The 21,743-nt window shown below is 35.7% G+C and overlaps 1 long non-coding RNA gene across 1 annotated transcript in view; it reads left to right on the top strand.

Annotated features, from left to right (window-relative positions):
- The window catches only part of LOC107319316, a 151,922-nt gene extending 130,385 nt beyond the window's left edge, over positions 1-21,537 (top strand). The window contains exon 5 of the long non-coding RNA XR_001557733.2: positions 20,472-21,537. This is a non-coding gene — a long non-coding RNA (uncharacterized LOC107319316). The remainder of the gene's footprint in view (positions 1-20,471) is intronic.
- The last annotated feature ends 206 nt before the right edge of the window (positions 21,538-21,743 follow it).

The raw sequence follows: 21,743 nt of genomic DNA, 5'->3' as shown, positions 1-21,743 counted from the left end.
AAAGTTTATTGTTGCAGACCAGACATTTTGACAGGAATACTGTAATATCCCAGAGGTGTCACTGGGTTACTGAAAAGGTTAAAAAATGGTGCATTGTGTCGGAGAAGAAAGGCAGTAACAACAAACAGCATTCAAAAAATCACAGGCACTTCTGCGGGAAAGTGGAAATGTGTCATGTAACAACATACAGCTCCTGTAAGTGGATTGCTGCACTGAGGAAGAAAGTGAAATGTATCTAATGAAAACGCTTCCTCTGCTATCAGTGCTTTAAGTTTCTCTCTCATAATTTAGAATGCAAAAATAACTTTCCTCTCCAGATCCTCCTTCTGTTGTGTGCAAACCCCACACATACCAATGTGTGGACTTTGATAGGGCTGTGTTGGAAAATTTCATTTATCTTCTCTGATAATCATGGGAGAAAAATCCCACACAGGACTGTACTTGCCAGGCTGTGCTGGTTGTTTGTTACTAGATGTGTGTGTGTATACTAAATCAGCAGGACAACAGTATTTTTATGGAGTCTGTGCTGGACAGCTAAAATGCAGGACTGTGAGTACTTTTCTCCTTGTCAAATTACACAGAAGCATTCATTAGAATCTCAATCTGAAGAGGGAACGGATATGCAGCAGTTTACTGAATCTAACTGAGAAAAACATGAATCATAGAATCACTGAGGTTGGAAAAGTCCTCCAAGATCATCCAGTCCCAACTGTTCACCTAACATCAATATAACCCCACTAAACCATGTCCCTTAGTACCACATCTAAACATTTCTTGAACACCTCCTTGGGCAGCCCATTTCAGTGCCAGACTATTCTTTCGGAGAATAAACTTTTCCTGTTATCCAGTGTGAACCTCCCAGCTTAGTCCTCTTTCTGGTTATATGGGAGAACAGGCTGATGTCCACCTCACCAGCACCTCCTTTCAGGTAGATGTAGAAAGCAATGTGGTGTCCCTGAGCCTGCTCTTCCCCAGACTAAAGATATAGCTTTGCATGGGGTTGTTGTGGCCAAAGTATTTATGTATATTGTTGTTTATCATTCTAGAGGACTAGGAAATAAACATATAGGTTCTCTTGTATATTGAATACAGCACTTTATGTGATCTGGGACTGAAAAATAATTGCAATAATATTTTTTAGCCTTCTGCACTGCTAAGAACCATGTTTTTTTAAATTTTTTTATTTTTTTATAATCAAACTTATTTCTATTAACAAACTTATTTTCATTAACAATTTTAACTTAAGACACCACTGTAATATTTCCTTTTTTTTTTTTTTTTTTTTGTTTGTTTTTCCTCAAGCTGCTTAACTGTATATTTAATTGCTTTTTCTTTAAGAAGATAGTAGGAAGTATACAATATCCATCTTAAGCCATCAGTATGGTTTCGATCTGGGAACCTGAGCGTGGATAATTTTATGCTTGTTTGAGAAAAAGGAAGTCTGGTACCTGGCAGCAGGCTTATACTCTGCACTTGGATTAGCCATTTAAAGTATTGCAAAGCATACTTCACAAGCATGTACTAAAGCATAAGGAGGTATGTGCATGTTATATGCCAGACTTTTCCAATTTATATGAGAACATTGAAAAATGTCAGTTACTCATCTGAGTTAAATGTAATTCTAAGTTCTAGGTTGCTTAAACAGAAAACAGTTTATGGTGTTGATGGAATTTTGGGAGTTTGGTGTTGGCACATAGGATATAGTTGGTGCATTACTGGCAGTATTATTCTCATGGCTGTTTGGCAAGTTCTTACTGGCAGAAAGAGTTCACACTTTAGGTTCATTTGGAGGTACTTGTGAATGGACAGATTGGTGCTGTGTTAGTTACACAGCTTCTGAGATTTAATAATAACTGAATCATGACAGTGGAACCTCAGAGCATGTTCTGCCAAACACAGCATGACTAAATGAAATATCTTTAATTAATTTATCTTTAATTACTAAATTAAAGTAATTCTTATGTAATCTGTTGTTGAAGTAGCCTTATCTGGCTTGTGATGTAGAATGAATAACTAAATGAATGATCTAAAGGCAGAAAGTGTGTAAATTGTAGTTATGATAACCTCCAAAAAATAAAAAACATCTTTTTGGACCCATCCTTTTTAATCTGAGGCATGTGCACTGATTTAGACCTGAATTTTGCATTGGGAAAACATTGAGAAATGCTCATAATATCGCTATTTCTTGTGTGGTGTGGTAGACTTAACCTCAGTCTGTTCATGGATAATTCTGCTCTCTGGCTCCATAGCTGTTAATGAGAACAAGTAGTGAAATCCCACAACTGAAACCCAGCAGAGATGCCACTAATAAATGGTGAATACAGTATCCCCCTATTTATACCTAGAGCCTTTGGAGTTTCTCAAATGAGGTGCAGGTTTGCTTTTCAGAGCTATGTAAAATGTATATTTCGTGTGGTTTTACCTCTTCTGAAAAGAGTCACAGTTAGGGAGCTGTCAATTGAAACAGCATTGTTTAAAAGTTTTGAATAAAGTGTTGGCGTTTGAATACTGCCTCCTCAGCTGACCTAGATGTGCTATGTAAAATTGTGTCCACGATGCATACTTTTAAATGCTTCTTTTTCTTTGACACCAATAAATTTATTCTGTTTCTGTTTAATTGACTGAAAAAAAAATGTGATTCTCCCATTTTTTCTTCGTTGTATTTTATAGAGATGCAAGATGTCTGGCTTCTTTGCTATTCCAATAGGAGAAATAAGCTGCATCTGGAACTTACATATAAATGAAAAGACAGCACTAGAGAAGAAAACTAGAAAATGGCAGATTTTTGCTTTCTGCACGGTGGTAGAGTACCTGGGTTCTGCTGACACCAAATCACTCTCAGTTTAGGAGGTGATCAAAACAGAAAAATGTTCCCAAACTTCCTGAACTGAAGGTGCATCACCTTGTAGTACTTACAGCTATTTAGTCTACAGATGGGGACACACTGCTAATTCTATAATTTTAAAATTTGCACACAATCTGGGGGGCATTGACTGGTTTCCCTACAGCTAATAAGCTGTATCCTTCAGTCTGAAAGATTAAGAGGTGCTTAGCTGCTCAATTTGCAATCCCAGTTCTACGTACAGAATTGGTCCATGCTATATATTTTTTTCATTTTGAAGCAGGGAGAAATTAATGGAGGTTATACCTTGATATCTAATAAGAATCCTATGCAATTTTGGAAATTGGCATATTAATAAAGAAATATAATTTTGCAGTACACATTAATGTTTGCAAAACAAATTCAGGAAAATTTGTATTTCATCGGTGAGTATTTTAGCCTCGCCATGCTATGTCCATCACAGGTGAGTGTTGCTCTAGTATGATAATTAACAAGGCAGGAGCTCAATTCTGTAATGTGGACTCTTTCTCATTGTTGTGCCAGTGTCAGCTGTTTACAGTGATATGTGCTCACTATATTTTCACTGTTCCATTCTGTTTCTTTTTTTTTTTTTTTTTCCCCCAATGAGATATAACTGAGCCCATAAACATGTAGCCCGTTGCTGAAGAAAAGCAGTGCTACCCCTTAAGTGTGATTAATATGTTTATTGTTCATGATACAAGTAGGAAGATGTCACACAATCTTACTGGAAATAAATAGACTTGCTCTTCATTTTGTTTCAATCAGTTAATAACAGTTTTTCCCCTTCAGCCCTTCAGTGTGGTTTGCAAGCAGTACTGACCAAAAACCATTTGTATTGCTTTTCTTTGATTAGAAAGAAGGTAAAGAATACAGGAAAAATATCCGAACATGAGTCATTGCTGAATATTCATTAAGTAAGATGTCAGATCTTAAAACAATTCGGGTGGGAAAGAATGCCAGGAGATCAGGTAGTTCAGCCTCCAACTCCTCTGCTTCAGTAGTAGTTATGATTTTCCCTTATTTAAGCACTCCTGAAACTCTTATGTTCTTTGAGTCTATGAAGGTTTCACCACTGGGAGCAGAGTTCAACTTAACCTTAAGTTTATCTCTTTCCTGATGAAATGTTTTCAAAATTGTGAAATTGTTTTGTGGTTTGAAAGAGTCATTTCATATCCATCTCTATAATGTCTAAATATGAAACATCATCTTCAGGGGCCTAAATTTGGCTTCCAGAGAAGCAGATTGTAGCCGTGCTTATTTGATGACCTTATGTTGCCCCCGGGGTATAGCAGAAGAGACTGCTTAGAACATCATGTGTTACTTATCAAGTGAGTTTCATAGTCCAGGCCTTGTACTGACACATTTCTATCCATCCCCTGCAATGCATGCAGCAGGAGTATTCCATCTGCTCATAATGAGGCATAGCAGGGGAGTAAATCTTATAAACAGAAAGATCCCCATCACTTGCAGTTTCATTGAAGATTGTCTTTGCAATGATATTTGTGATAAAGATTTTTAGCTATTCATTTGTTAAAATACTTGTAAAGTGTTGAACAGACAAAACTAGCCTGTTGCTTAACCTGGCAAGCTCCTTGTCTGAGTTTTTCTTGAAGAGGTCCAGTTTCAGATCACAAATTCTGGTTGCAAGTCTTGCCTATATACCCATAAAGTATAGATGATAATTTTGTCTGTTGCTACTCTGAGTGATGCAATTTGAACTTGATCAAACTCAAAGCACATGCTGTTCTTTATTTAATTCCTTCTGTAAACAATTTATGGCAAATATAAATGGAGCATTAAACAAAGGGGAAAAAATAGTGCTGTGTAAAGGTTTTCTTTTTAAATGTAGGCCTCTTTGTACAATAGAGTACTGCAATGCTTTTTGGAGGGAAATAATTTTCTGTGATGTGTATGAAATGGAGTTTTGATAGACAGAATAAGCTGCAATCCAGTTTTAAACTATAGATTTTCAAGCAGATTGATGCAACAAATTGTTAGCAAATAGCAGTTTGCAATTTGATGCTAATTAGACATAAGGCAAATATGTGCCATGACAAATTAGCAGCAAACCATACTGAAAAGGATTAGCAAGAGCTGGCACAAAGACTGCTCGATTTTGCATACTTCTTGTCTTAGTCTAGGAGGTCTGAGCCAGTTTTCCTTCTCTGTAAGCAGGAAACCAGAGCAGAGATCACAGGCATGCTAGAATGCTTTTAATTGCATATTTGAAATGTTTTAACTCTCTCTTAATCCCATGGAGGCTTTTCTCCATACCATCAGCTTTATTATCCCTGGAGATGAACAAGTACTTTATCCATTTAATATTATAAATAAATACATTATGAGGTAAGTAACTCAGAGGGTTATTTACTTTAGCAAACTTGTTATATTTATAAGAAAATACCATATTCTTATTCTTAACACCTTTGCATACCTTCCTATAAATGTTTTTCAGCAGATATAATTATTAATTTCATTAATAATCTTTTTCCAGTGGTTTATGGAATTTCTGTATTGATGTACACAGTTGCCTTTAGTAGTCTACATCAAACTCATCAGGACATCCAGAAATCATAATGCAGCTATGTTTACAAAAGACTAAAGTGGGCAGGTAATTTTTAACCCAGCTCTTCAGAGATATGCTTGAATACAAACATAGTTATAAGTACGACTTAAGATCTGAAACAAATTACTCTTACGTCCAGTGGGTGAGATTATTTTGTTGAGATCAAGAAGACTAAACAAAAGCCACAGTAAAAATACCTCATTACTGGTTACAAGCAACTTGCTTGCTTGTTTATTTATTTATTCATTGGAAGCTCTCTGAATTTCCTCATAGTTTTGTTTCATATTTGCTGATGTGTGTACTTTGTCAGTTTAATTTTTAGATATGCAAAATGACTTGTTTATACTTCAGGGGATGGCTGGGCAGATCAGAAATACTTAAATACTTTATATCTTTTGAAATCTCGGTTTCTAGAACGTACAAAATATTTAAATTATTAGCTCATGTAAGATGCTTTAATGTCTAAGATGGTATATATTTTACATTCCCAACGTTCATATGAATGCATATGGATCAAAAGACTGTTAGAAATAGTTCAAAGGTACTAAAATGTTGTGTGGTTGGATGTATAAACACATTTCATTGAGTAAAATAAAAAAAAATAGAAATAGAAAAGTAAAAGAATATTATGCACAAAAGATGCTTAACTTCTTTCATAAGTCTTACAGAGAATTCCTCAGACAATATAAAACATGATCAGTAACAAGTTTTGCCACAGTGCTGTCTTCGTGTATAAACAATATGATAGCACTCTATTAGGGCTTTACGGAATGGTGATAAGTTATACTATTAAAAAGGAAAAGGAGAGAGAAATAAAGAAAACACCCAAACTTTGCAATTTCTGAGGGATTTTGTAAGTTATTTACATAAAGGGTATTGTCCTGTAAAAGGAGCCTCTGTGCACTGAGGCCTGGAGAAACCTTGCTAGCATTGCCATACTGCCTCTTGCTGTGCTCTCCTTTTACCAATGTTTTGCCCACTTGCTACATCACACATGACATTCAGGCTGTGCTCTTTATGCCTGCAGAATTGCAGACGAGTTCATTGCCTGCTGTTGTTACACAAAGGATTAGATTGCAAAAGTTTGGGCGTGTGTTTAAGGATGTATGCAACTTAATAGTGGCTAGCTTTGCTTCCTCATCTGCAATGCTTTGAAAGCTTTTAACTAATCTTATTAATGATCCAGCTCTTTCTGTAGTCAACAGTCTCAGTGTATTTTGTTCATTCCTCTCACCTTCATTTCATGAAGGTTCTGAGCTTTGCATTTGTTTCCCTTCTGTGTCTTTAGCAGCCTCAAAATGTATCCTCCGCTGCCTATTCTGGGACGTTTTTGAATATTGAAGGACCCCTGTGAGGAAGTGGTCCCACCTCTAGTACTGTTTGCGTCAACATTCAAAACTATATGCTAGAGTTTTCCAATCACCCGAAAGAGATATTGTTAAGAATTTTAGAACTAAAAGTTTTGTATAAATGATTGTGTTTTCCTAGGGGAAATTCAATTCTAGTCCAATCTCATATGGTATCTTCCCTCACAGAAGCATCAGAAATTTTATGCCTATAATCTATCTCCAAGCCCCCTCACTGCTCTGTTCTATGACAGTCTTTCTGACAGTGCCTAAACAGATCTTACATATTCATGTAGATGCGCGGTCAGACCAGACATTGGCTCTGTGTGCTTTGCTCGTCCTTGTTGCAATGGCAGTGCTGGCAAATCTTTATATTAGAGTACAGATGTTTAAATGCATTCTTTGTCTCAATAGCTCTGTGGCTTATTGACACTTTCAATGTTCTGGTGAGCTCCATTATGACCATTAGGTTTGCTCTGTTGTAATTCGGTCATGCAGTACCCACTGACTGTAAAACAGCTTTGGAACACACTGAGACTCTTCCATAAGTTGGTGACTGCTTTAGTACTGTGTTCTGATCTTAAGCTTTCTTCATTGTCTGTAGCAATGGCTTTACTTTTTCAGAGACTATGCTGGGACTTCTTGGTCTCTTCTGGTTTCTTTCAAGTGGGCTTTGAATGCAAAGTGGTTTTTCTTAAATGGGAATTTGTTTCTGAATAACAAAATAAACATTCTCACAGGAGGAAAGGCAAATATTTGATGCAAATGAAATCTACATAAAATTCTTAAACTAGTGGGGAAGAACCACAGAAAACATCACATGGCAAACACCGATTTTGTTCAGGTTACTTCATCTGTCTTGGGAAATCAGAGTATATGTTAGAGCAAATTCATGCTGATAAAGCATGCATATTTTCTGACAAATGTATTAATCTCTGTTTAGATCATGGGATTTGTAATGTACGTTGTCCCTAGGAAAATGCGTGCACTCATGAAGAACTTCATTGACATAACTGCGGAGAAGTTGGTTCAAAAGGGCAGATTTTCAAAACTGTTATCTGAGATGGTTCAGTCAAGTTTGGAATGTTTGAAAGCCATGTAAATTGGCATCTGCCTGATATGTTTTGACCGACTGTTCATTTATCTAAGTTGTTTGTGGATTTATGTATGTACAGATGTGCTACACATTTGACTTCAAAAATCCTATTTGTTTCTGTTGCATCGTTGTGTGTGGAGATGAGACTGCTGATGTGTTCCCCGCTGTGCATCCTGCTTAGGAATAACTTTGACAGTTTAACTTTCAAATCTTTCAAGAAATCCGTATCAATGTTATTAGTGTTTATAGTACAGACATTCTGATACAGCCTGACACTTCTTCCAGACATTGAAATATTTAAGGTTATCTAGAGACTCAGGAATACCCGTATAATAATCAAAAATTTATTGCCCTTATCTGCATATCTAAAACTCATCAATGAATAAAAACAAGAGAGGAATCCTAAAAAAAAGAAAGAAAAAAAAAGAAACAAAATATTATCCTGGTGTAATTCGTTGTTGCTTTCTTTTATCTATTTAAAATGCTTGAATTCACTTTGTTTGCAAATTTCTCCTGACAAGTATACCTATTTATTACGGCTAAGCATCCTTTTTAGGAATGTCTGAAATGACACATGTATTGTTTTAAATAAGATCATAGTGTTAATTTTTAACCACACAAGCAATACACTAACAATAGAGCAAACAAAACATAATTAACAGTTTTATGCCATTCATCAGGATCATTTTCTTTGCTGCCAGCCTATACCAAATGCAAAAATGTTTTGACTTCAATTAAAAATTTTGAACAAAATAAACCTGTTGTCATTGAAAGCAGAGAACGTATATACTACTAAGTATTGTGTACGTTCATGAATATTAGAGTCTATGAGCATGGATTTAATAATGGGGGAGTTAACTTTGCTACTTCATTAGCGAAGGATAATGTGACAGCTCTTCTTGTATCCACCCATTTATAGCAAGGCGGTATGCCTCTGTCCCTAGGTATATATATTTCATTCTTCCTGGAAAAGACATTTAAAGAAAAAGCATCCCATGTATAGTTTTCATTATACGGAGAAATTAAAATAGTGTAGACATTGATATCCCAGTATATTATTAATGTTCTAGAGAAAAAAAGGTATTCTTCATTGTGCTTTTTCCTTTACTTGTTTTTATTTGATGAATTAATATTAACTTCTGATTATTTTTCCTAAATAATATAATTACACCAGGTTTCATAATACTTATGTTATTGCTGTATCACTAGACAGGACCTTGTCTTTGGTAGGTACTTTGTGTATTACTGTCACAGGGAACAATATTTTGAACACCAGAAATGTGTTTCATCTTGAATTTGTGGCTGTTTAGAGTTTGAGTCAGGCTACAATTATTGTCTCAGCAGTGTGAAACTGAAAGTATAAACCAGAGAAGAAAGTACTATATGTACTAAGCTTCTATTTATTAAAACACAAGTGCTTATTTAATTTAAACATTCCTGAACTATATTAATTCCTAATTAATTTCTGATTTGTTTATTTTAATGGATTTATTAAACTGAAGACTTAAAGAAATAGAGAATCTCCCATAGGATGAAAAAGATGGAGTAAAATCCATACTGAATAACTCAACCTAAGGGCTCGCAGTTCCCTGTTTACTTAGGAAATATGCATGTTAGTGTATGCCTATGTAGTTCACTGCAGTCTATGTTAAAAGTTTCAGATTCTTTGCAAGCAAGCAGACACTTCAGTTGAGATACACTGCAGATTTATGTAGTAAAATCTAATGTTCTGAAAACTACCTGCTCAGCATAAGGCATACAGTAATGTGGCTGCATCAGTGTCGACTTCCATGGTTTTCCATCAAGAAATCCTGGGGGTAATATTACCAAGCTTTGGAATATTAGTAAGATTTTGGAATGGAAATTATCTTCAACTCCCTTGCCTATATTGCTTAATTCTGAAATTGACAGTTAAATAAGTGGCAGATGGTAGAGAATTTTGCAAACACACAGCATTTTCAAATTAATTTAAATATACTATATGTAAGTGAGCCATAAGCAGAATCATAAATTGCTGAGATGCACTTGTAGATATACAACGAGGACTGTAACCTTCAGCTTTCTAGCTGTCAATTTTTGCTTTTGTTCTTTATTCTATTTCTGGAGAGGAAGCTGTTCATCAGTTTGTGAATTTAGGTTCAGCAGAAACAGGAAGAAAAAAAGATTATCTGGATTAAAAAACTAGCAACAATAATGTAAAGATTTTCCTAAGTGAACACACAAAGTAAGAGTGGACAGATCATCATAAACCATGTCTCTCAGGTTGCCAGAAATGTTTACATTCATGAAGGAATTGACAGCTGCATGAAGAAAACAAGTTAATGAAATGCACTTGCCTGCTTTGAGAAATAATAATGCTATTACTAGAATGGAGAACAGTCCTGGATTGGGCATAGGAAAAGTTAATAGGGGGCTCTCACATGCACAAAATTAACAATCATTTGCTCAATATGTTTGCTGGATCTACTTGTAATGGAAAGGGTAGAAAAAAGAAGTGTAAAGGGCATGAAGAAACAAAATACAGATGACACAACAATTTTTCATTAGTGAAGTCCGTAGAAGTCTTGGAGAGTTTCTGGAGACTTAATTGAAAGGCAAATATGCAGAGTTTTAACAAATTCCCTGCAATACAAGTTAGAATTATAGAATTATAATTCTATAATTATAAAAAAATTCTATATATATAAAAAAATAGAATTATTTGTGCTGCTCAGAGTCATTGATTGAATTGTAAATTAACGATAACTACTTGATAGCAAAGCCTCCAGTGAAATTCAGATCATACTGGAGTCTCTGGGAGATTTGCCAGTTCTTTCACTGGGGATAGGGTTTCCCCATGATCATCATTACTGCAGACAACTCAATAAAAAAGGGCTGCTCACTTCACAGCAGTGGTCTTAGTAGCAACAAAATGGTTGGATGAATAAAGAATGGGTTGGAAAATAATACTGCAAATATTGTGATACCAATCAGTGGTATTCTCTTGCATTGAAAGCAGTTGAATTCTTACCTTCCTGCTTGAAAATGTGTAGTATAAGCAGAAAAAATACTGGAATAATCAAAAGTATCCAGATGCATAGAGAAGTTTCTATACAAATAAGGAGTGCAAATAAGAGAACTTATTTTAAGTGAATGAAAATGTAAGATTTTAGATGAAATGAGTGATTTACTCAGGGTTAATCTGATATCTCTCTTCTCTTTGTCCCATAGTGCAAACAATGAGGTGTGCCAACAAAATGAAATTTGGTAAGGAGGTGTTTTTGAGGTTTTGCAGAATGGAACTTACTGATTAATTAGGTCTTTGGAATGAAAAATAAGGCAGGATTAAGCCAAACCACTAACTAAAACATAACTGAATGGAACATGCGTATTGGCAGTTCTCACAGATAGAATGAAGTAAAGTAAGAAAATGAGAGCTTACATTTATCCTATGACAATTGTTCTAGTGAGTGGCCCTTTGGGGTTTTGTCATTTTTACTTCCTCTTTACAATAGTTGTGAAGTCTGTTTGTTACTGATAATAGGATACTGAACTAGATGATAAACTGCTGTGACTTGTATGACTTATCTTTCCTATCTTCAAAAATATCTGTCAGCACAGGGCTGTAACTTAGTACAGATTAGGAAAGAGCGAGGGGCTTCACATGGCCTCACAGGGTGTAGACACAGGTACCAGAGCTGGGTCTTACAATCCCTTGATAGATGAAAACCTCTGCTATGTAACAGGGAGGACCTTCTGGAACAGGGAGCTTTGTGGAAGCCCCTGGTTTAAATAAGTGTTCTTATTCCTGGATCAGATATCAAGAGATGTTCAACCTGTGGTGGAAAGCAGGGTTTACCCTTTTATTTTCATCTTTGGTGTTTGGACAATAAACAAAGCCCTGAAGCAAAGACTGGACTCCTCTAGACAGATAATTGCCCAGGCTGCTAAATAGCTTCAGTTTTTTTAATGTTCTAATTTAGCTTTCCAAGTAAAACATGTTCTGATTTGGTATTTCATGCAATGCCCTGACTAATGCTTCTGACACATGATGTAGCAGGAGTTGGTTTGCAATATCCAGATGCTGTCAATGAACAATTAAAAATTATTATTATTATTGTTTTTACAACACAACTTTTTTTTTTCTTCATTTTCAGACATAATTTCTTATGATGCAGTACAGTTTCTTAAACAAAATAGTAGAAAAAGCTTAGAATAGCTAGAAATACTTAATGATTAGGGTGGTGCACAGCTGAAGCATTACCAGTGAAATTGCTTACTTACTGATCTGTTGCCAGGTAGTGAGCCAATTAGCAGTGCTGGTTATTATTTACATTTCATGCTATATATCACTAAAATTGTGGTGTTGATTTATCATTTATATTGTTGTATTGTCAGCATAATTTATTTAGATCATTCTGAGATACCTGGGAAATTAAGTAATAAAGAGAATGGCATGGAATATATCTGCATTCAAAGGTATTTACCTTTCTTCTAATGAGAACTTGTGTTCTGGTAAATCACAGATGTATTTGCTGTCTCTTGTTTTTTAAACAAATCTTTTATAAGTTTAGAGCTTTTTTTCTTTTTCTTTTTTTCCCTCTTATATGATTTTATTAAATAGATAACAGATAAGTTGCTTTTTGCAAATTGGTTGAAATAGCACTCAAACTAATTGTGCCAGCTTAGTTGATTAGTGAGCTGAAGAAGTCTATGGTTGAAACAGCATTCAAACTAATCGTGCCAGCTTAGCTGATTAGTGAGCTGAAGAAGTCTATGGTGGTTGATACATTATTGAGGTTTCCAGTGTTCCATATGTATTTGCTGCTTTAATTTCTTGGCACATACTAACACAATGTCTTTTTTTCTTGAAAATCTTTCTTAATTGCTTGTATTTATACAAAGTTATGTCTCCAGTGAGCTTAGAAAATCTTACATAGGTTGAAACATTGGAATCAGCTCTCCATCTTACAGAATGTGAGCACCTCAGATGTATTCAGCTGACCAACCCAGTAGCCATACTGAATGTTGAATGCTTCTTTTAAGTTGTTATTATTATTAAGAGAACAAAAGATTTTGTAGTGTCATCTCATGACCTCTTCCTTTCAGTTGTTCTCTTCTTATCCTTTAAAATGTTTTTGTTGATGTTCATTTCAGTTTTGACAATATTCATAAATTTCTGAAAGTTAGCTTTCCCTTTAAGCGATAATTTAGAGCTGAAAGAAAAAGTTATTTTTTATAAGATATTAAGTAATATGGTTTTTTTTTCTTTTTTTTTTCTTCTTTTTTTTAATTTTTTTTTTCCTTTTTAAATAATGGACCTAACAAAAATGTAGACCAGATCTAAAACATGTTTTCTTCCAGTCTATCATGATACAGGGATCTTCTGAAAGTGACCTTTGCTTAAACAGCTCTGTTGACTCCAGCACCTGAATTTTCTGCCTGTTCTGTAGCACGATTTTCAATTTTCACAAGGCTGCTTCTTCACTGTGACCCTGCTGGGTGTGTTCAGACCCGAGAAAGCAAATAACCCCAAGGTGTACCCAGTAAATCTATGAGCAAATATCCAGCAATGTTTAAGCAACCATCCTGTCTTCTATTTACTATTTTTTGGTTAATAATTTTTGCGTGCATTTGGCTTGCTGAAATGTTTGTATGTTTTCAGAAATAAAGGAGGAAAAAATTCTGTTAAACTGAAAGGAGAGAGTCCTGAAAGTAGATCTTTTTAATTAGAGAATCCCTCATAATCCTCTGTTAAAATTTCGATACAAGGGTTTACAATCAGAGTGCATGATTTAGTATTTTGGTACTAGGAGATCTGTTGGAAAAGAAATCTTGTAACGTGGTTCAGACTGTCTGGGTTAACTGAAACCCTTTACAGGAAAGAGCTGTGAAAGAAAATGTAAATGATACCTGACTCAACTCATTTCTAGTAGTCAAAGGAGTCACGTATTTTATTTGAAATCTCTTCATGAGCAGAACTTCCTGGTAAATCAGTGTGACAATATTCTCAGAGGCTGAAATCATAGGTGTGTTATGGATTTTTTTGTTAAGCTTTAAGTTAAATAGTCCCAAAGAGTGCTAGGAATCAGTCAGGTGGATTATCTGGAGGCTACAGTGGAACTTGGAACGTTAAGAAATAGCAGACCTCTAGTTAAATATTCAAATTTATCATATTAATAAGCAATGATACTGTGTTCACTTATTTTGGCAATTGCAAATTAGTTTGAATCATAAGTTACTTGTGAAATAGGAGCGTGCTGAAAGGTAAATAACTGGAAACGACAGTGCATGAGAAGAGGCTGGGAGTGTGTGTGTGTGTCTTTATGCGTCTCTGTACAAAGATTATTTTTGCTGCAAGATATGCGAATGAACTGGGAGTTGGGGATGCTTCGTTACATAGGTTTACTGTGTGCCTGCTATAAAGATTTCAGAAGGAGGACAGCAGGTTTTCTACTTTCCATGTTTCTCCTGTAACCTTTGCATGTCATTACACAGCTGAAACGGAATACATGATGCACTGTAGGAAGATGTGGCATTATTGCATCTGTGAGAGAAAAAAGATCATTTGACTTGCTCTTAGCTGTGTTATTTGAGATTCACAAGATCTCTTCTCACTTGAATGATAAATGTCAAGTTCCCACAGAACCCGTCCCTTATTCTCTTTAAATTTAATGGAAAACATTTGTCCCTGGCAGTTAGTGGTTTTTGTGTTTTGATGTTATAATATTGATGAAATTAAAGTTCTTTATTGTAATTTTATTTACTACAAAAGTCAATTGCTTAATCAAAAGCTGATTCCTTTAGGCAGAAAATATGCTTCCCTGAATTCCAGATTTTTTAGTGTTTGTTCTTTTGAACTTGGTCAACTTATGTTCTAAATCTTAAGCTTCACTAGTCAGTCACAGGATTTCATTAACAGCATTAGAAATATTAACACATTTCTAGACTTATTTGCTGTTCTCTGCCACTCTGATTAATGTCATATTGTATTGTTCCCAGTGTTCTTATCTGCAGTGAGTGGTCAAGATATATCTTAGAGATCTGAAGGAAAGCTTTCTTTGGTCACATCTCTTATTCCCACTGAAGTTACCAGTTGCTGCTGACAAATTAATTATTTTCATAGTATGTTTCCATGTACAGATGGAACTAAGTGCTTATTTCATGACAACAGTAAAATCTCTCTGGTATTTGGGTTTTCTTCAAAGTATCTTGTATATCACTAGCAACATGTTGGGTGTGTTTTTAGTAACATTTGATGAACTATGTCTGACATTCACCTAAGAAAGAGTTTCCTGTCAGAGGTTAGCCATTTGTTCCTCTTTTTAATATGAAAGTGAATAAAGAGTATATACTGTTAAACTGAGGCCAGCTTTGCCTTGGCTTTGTCCATATTCTCCAGAAAAAGCCAGTTTTGCGTGGAATAGCTCTCTGTTAATCATGCACTGATTTCATGTTCTTTTGAAAAAGTATTTTGGAAAAGTCTGTTATTAATGTAATTAGTCTTTCCAAGTTTGTAATGAACTGAAAATAACTTGTTATTGACTAAATATTCTAGGCTTCTAATTGTCTGTGGTTCCACTATCTACCAAACTTAAAAAATAAAAAAATCTGTTGAGTTGTAATTAAAATTGTTTGCTACATGGCCATGAGCTTTCAAGAAAATACTCAGCTTGGTCTGGGTACTTCTGTGCCCTTTCTAATTTGCTCTGGCATTACTAATGACAGAAAAGTGCTCTTAAATGCACTAATTGATGCTGTGTGTTGGTGGTTTTTTGTTGTTTTTTTTTTTTAATAACATATGCTACTGAGGTCTGGTCAGGTAGGTCAGAGATTGAATTCGGCAAGAACACAAGCATCTCAGTCTGTTTTCTTTTACTACGTATTCTTTTCCTTCAGGATCTTTACTTTTGTTTTGTTTGACTTATATAAACAGCATGAGTGGTACAAATGAACATATTCTGATGTGGATGATTTTCCTTCTTTCTGACTTGAGGAGGACACGCTTGCAATTTTGATTTACATAGCTGTTATTAACGAAGGGATGGTCTCCAGTCCCTTCTATCAAAAACCAGTGGAGCTCTGGAGTCCAAATCATTGTCTGTTGGATCTGTGGACATCAGTGGGGGTTGATCCTGTGTATTCATGGTGGGAGATTTGTGGTACTCTGAAAGTAAATGTCAACAAAAAGGTGAAATGGCTCAAGTAATGAGCATCTTAAACTCAGTGTCTTAAACATCTGTATTTGCTATACTCTGGAAATACTGAGAAATACGGAATGATCAATAGAGAGTTAAATTAGAAAAGCCTGTAGTATGTTGTCTACTGTACTAGCAAGGCTTATCCCTTTATCATTTTGCTCTCATTCCAAGATGAAGTGGGAACTGGGCAGAGGAAGATTAATTGTCACCAAACAGGGACACAGTGATTGGAGTGGTGTTGCATGTGTTTTATTGGTCCCAATTATTTCATTCAATAGGAGAATTTAATTGTATACCTGCATTTTGTAGAACTTTTCAATTTTTCATTCCCTGTGACTAGGTGAAAGTTGCTCATTTAGATCAACCCAGATCTTCTTTATCTGGATAATTCTGCTCCCTCCTTGACTTCTGAAGACAAAGGAGGGATTGTATTTCAGAATCAAATTAGTTGTGCACAGAAGTTTTGCTTTATTCTGTGCTTGGCTACTGTCTACCATTGGCAAAAAGAAAATCGAGGAGCAGGGGGATACTGACTATTGTTATTAGTATATCGTACGTGGGAACTCTGTCTGATTATCACACGGCTTTCATTTTAATAATGACTATTTGACACAGCACCCAGTTTCTTCAGAACTCACCCTCAGTTTGTCCCTTCCTCCCTTATCTCACAGAACTGGTAAGGAGTGAGAAAATGGATTTTGTAACTTTGAAATTCCTGATCCTGTCTTTCGATATTGTTAGAAAATGGTTTCCCTTAGGTTGTCTGCTCATTGTAGGAATACCACTGCAGAAGCAGTACTGGCACTTGGTTACTCCATCGCTTACTATCAGGAACTATCACTTGGCTTAGCAGCCACCTACTTCACTGGGGAGTGGCTAGAGGCTCCCTCTCAACAATTGCTTCAAAATATATTGATTTTCTCATTTAAAAGATGAGGACTGTTCTCCTGGTGACCTTTAGAATAGTATTTTTGGTAGTTAAAAACAGATCTGGCCCCTTTCTAGTTACTGGTTTGTCTTCAGGCTTTGTCAGCTCTGGATGTCTCATAGCATAGCTCTGTTCTGTTCCCCTCTTCCTGATCAGAGTTAAATTTAAAAACTGAAAATGTGTGAATAGTGTTTCCTCTTAGAGTGAAATAATTGACCTCATTTGGCTGCTAACCAGATTAGGAAAGGAAAGAGCACAGGGCTGCCATTCTATCTCAAACATCACTTGCTAATCCAGAAACATGGTCCCCCTGCGTAGAGATCAAATGAACAATATTTTACTTCTGTACTCAGTCACATATGACTCGTTCACAAAGTGCAGAAGGAAGGTGTAAATAAGAAATGTTTAGCATCTGTAAAATGTTAGTTTATTCTGCCCAGCAGGATGATGTGCTATAGTTATAACCAAAGATGTCTTGGTTGGATCTTGTGCACCTCATACTCTTTGACATCAGCATAAATTCAATTTATATTTTTATAGAGAAATTTCCTGATTGAAGGGGTTGGGAGTAAAAAGTCCAGCTTTCCCACACTGCTGTGGATTCATTAGCCATTTTTGTTTTTAAGCCACACTTGCATAATCTTTTGTTTTTGTTAAAGGATCAGTGATCTTTTAGCTTATCTGAAGTAGAAAATGATTGTGTTACTAGACGTGTTTGATCCTGTTACAGGGTGCTTCTCAAGTCTTGTCATCACCAAATATGGGAAAGGTGCTTACAATACAGCCTTTTCATACATTTATGTGTGTTCTCCAAGCCTGCATTCTTGCTATAAAAATTGTCACAGAAAGAGTTTAGTTTTTGTAGTTTTCTGTTTTAACGTATCCTTCAGAAAAAGAATATCTTCACATCTCTTAATAGTGTGATAGCTTTCAGATGTATTGTTGTCTGAACCGTTGATTAAACAAAATGGTGCTGATTGCAGCAGGGTGGCTGAATGTGGGCAGAAGGAGCTATTGCAGCCTGCTCACTAAGAAGTCATTTATCAAAGTTTTATCTGATTTCAGAGGCATTAGATTTATCAGTCACGGTTTATAAATGGCATGTCATCAGGATCAAACCGAAGCAATACCTTGCTTCATGTGCCACTGTAAAGAAAGTGTAAACATCTTCTGTAGATGTACTGTGTCCTTGCACTAGGAGCTATGTCCCACAGCGTGTAATTATAACTACCTTTAATATTTTGGTTGAGTTCTAGATATTTCATTTATTTTGGTGATCGAAGTCAGATTAAATAAACCTGCCGTGTCTCCTGGTCTGGCTGAGAGTTTTGGATTTAACCATTTGGGCAATGAAATCATTTGAGATTAAAATGCAATGTGGAGAGAGTTTTATTGAACTTATAAAAAACCATTTGAATCAAAATTGACCCAGATAGTTCTTCAACCAGTCTGAGGAAAAGTGCTAACACCCCAGTAACGTAGGCACTTTACCAGCTTGGCTGGGTTTGAGGTGTTTTTTAAAATGTTAGCACCCAGTCATGTGTTTGCAAACTTAAACTACATATTGTTGGTTAGGGTTAGATGATTGTTAGACCCTTAGAAAGCACGTACAACTTCTTTAAGTGGTTATGAAGGTAAATCTTATTGTCTGAGAAAATGACTTCAGCACAGCTATTCCTTTTATTACAGTGTGGAATGTGAGGGCATTACTCAGTTTAATAAATCCTACTGTATCTCTCAGTCTGTGTAGGCTGATATAAATTTCTCCAGTTATGTCATATTACCACCTTTGTACAGCTAATGTTACGTCTTGATGACTGGTGGCTGATAAATGCAAAACCTCATTTGGTTTGTGAATGATTGAATGCTAACACTGTTTAGATTTCTTAATATACTTGTATTAGCATGAATAAGTAATGAGCATGCCAGGCTTTTTTGAATATTTGATTGTATCTTTATAATGGATTTGTGTCTCTCTCTTTGTGCTAATGTCATTGTAACTTTGTTGGTGTCATAATTCCAAACCTTAGCAATCGATCTTTATCAGCATATCTTAAGTCAATTACCCTCTCATGGCCAAATTACTGTGTCATAATACTTTTCTTTTAAAAGTATCCTGCATATTGCATTTAGGATACAAATAGGTAGTAATTCTATCTACAGTATATTTCTCATTTCCCCATTTGGCTTGTATTAGTGCTCTGATCAGTGATTTTTGTTCTACTGTCTCTATAAGCATAGATGTATGCACATGTGAAACAGTAAAGCTTTTCCTAATTCTGCTGTTTGATACTCAAATTCAGGCATTTCCCATGTGCTTATTTCTAAAAATTAAGCCATAATATTTCCAGTTTCATGGAAATAATCATCCATCATTTTGGATTACAGAAAGAAAATATTAATGTCAGAGACAGGTTATTCTAATACTCTAAAAATATGTACTTGAATTATGTTAGATTTTCTTTCATCATCCTGTATCACATTTACTTACTCATATTAAATGAGTAAAGAAAGGTGGCTGTCTTGTTAGCAATTTTTAAATAGATTTTCCAAATATATGTTGCTGTTTCTATGAAGTACACCTGAACAGAAGATTAACAGACCAGTAATGTTGTTGGGACAGGATGTTGTCTGGGTGTGCTATGTCCTGGCTCTACACTTCTGAGAATAAGCTGCTGCTCTAAGGGCCCAAATTTAGCTGAGTCACCCCTGCAGCAATAATTTTGGCTATGGAAATTTCAGAACTGTTCATGTGGACTTTGGTTCATGACAGACTTAAACCTCTACTGCTTAATGGCAGATATGGGACCCATTATTCTGGAGATGTGTAGAGGAAATCTGATGCTACGTATTTCAACACATCTGTTCCAGTGCATTACTGGTGTACCATATACAAGTAACACCTCCTGTATTTCATTACCTACTTTTATGAGAAGAAACGGTATGAGCTGGAATATAAGACTACCAGAGGTGGATCTGCTCCTCCCTTTATCTTTAAAATCAGCTAGCCAGAAGGTGCCAAATGCTTCCCAGTTTTAAAGCCATTTAATCAACCTGCAAAAGTGATGTAAACAAATCAGTAACAAGACGCAACTAAATTTCTAGAGATCCATCAGATTGTTCTCTTTCTCACTTGCTATCACACTGCAAGATTTGTGGAGCATCTTTGTTAGCTTCGTGTCTGATAAAGAGCATGATATGTTAATACTGGCGATTCTGTTTTTTTTAGGTACAGAATGCAATTGGAAAAATATTGTGACTTATGATAGAGAATGTGACCAAAGGCCTTTCTGCTTTCAAATATTTTCTATCTGCACTGGAAGGAGTAAAATGTAAAAATGCTTGATGAGCTTTTGGTCCCTGTTTTTCTTCTATTTCCTTGTATTCTTATTTGAGAAATATTTGGGATGAGAGCTGGGTCTATCTGGAAAGGTGCTACTGTGTACACTTGCCAGGAGAAGTCTGTGTAAATCCATTACTGTTTTCCTGCAGAGTTGAAACGTGCATTCAAGGTGTGTCAAGATAAGAAGCCTACAGAACTGTTACAGAATGGTATAATGAAAACCTCTGGGAACACCTCAGTCTGTCAAAGACGCATCAGTCTTAGCCCAAGGATGAAATTTTGTGAATCTTCCTTACCTGGTTTGTGAAGCTCTTCACCATCTTTCTGGCAAGTAGTCTCTCTAATCATATTTACCCTAGTTGAATTCCAGTTTGGACACTCCATGTCCAAGCCTGTTTCCCATGAATCTTTATTCTGTGCACTGATGTCTCACTTTTCAGACAAAAACAGCGTGTTCTCTCGATCATCAACAGCTCGGATAGAGCTCTACATACTCAATCCATTTAGAACAGCTCTATATTTTGTAGCTTATTAGAATTGTGTGGGAGAATCGGAAGGGTCACGTTTCCCTCTGGAACAGAATGAATGTGGTATAGCTCAAAGTGATGCCAAGTACAAAATCATATTTCCCTCCTACTTAGGAAACCTTAGCCTCAGAACTTTATGTTAGATGAGCAGATGCATTACATGGGATGCTTTCCAGATTCTTTTTCAGAGGTCTGAGTCACTCAGTGTTTGCCATGCAATGTCCTTTACTCTGTAACCATGTCCCTAGATCACTGAATAAGCACTAGGGAAACATGCTGAACAAATTAGTAGACTGAATAGCTAATTTTTAGTAAAGATCATCATTCAAGTGTTTCAATGGTTTTGTTAAGTGAAAGATTAAAAGTGGTATACTTAAAACAAAGGCTTGACAATGCTCCCTCTTACTTAGGTGGTGCAAGGAAACTTCTTAACAAGCTTTTCCAGCCTTAATGCCTTACATATAGCTACCAATGGACACTTGAAATATTCATGTTGCACATTAGATGCATTAAGTTTGAGGATTGCAGCTCTTTTTTTCAGGAGTTTAATTTGTATGTTGTATATTTCTTGTTTAGATGGGCAAAGGACTTTTTTTCTCAAGTTCCTTGGCACAGACATTTCTCCTAAATGTTTCCTGGTTGAAAACTCTTTCTCAATTTGATCACTGAAAGACTGTTATTAGTTCTTTTACTCTCAAGATATGAAATAAATAAATAAATAAGGAAGTTAATTAACAGCCTGTCCTTTTCTATATTCAGAAGTTTGTAAATCTGTCTAGTTCATGGGAAAGCGTATATTAAAATAGAACATTGCATGGAAGAAGCCACCTACAGATATTACTTCTGAGATAAAGGACCTAGTAGAGAAGCTAGTGACTTTTTGTCTTTTTGCCT

The sequence above is a fragment of the Coturnix japonica genome, chromosome 11, assembly GCF_001577835.2.
Source record: "Coturnix japonica isolate 7356 chromosome 11, Coturnix japonica 2.1, whole genome shotgun sequence".
NCBI classification, from domain to species: domain Eukaryota; kingdom Metazoa; phylum Chordata; class Aves; order Galliformes; family Phasianidae; genus Coturnix; species Coturnix japonica.
This window is presented reverse-complemented; position numbering and strand designations above follow the sequence as displayed.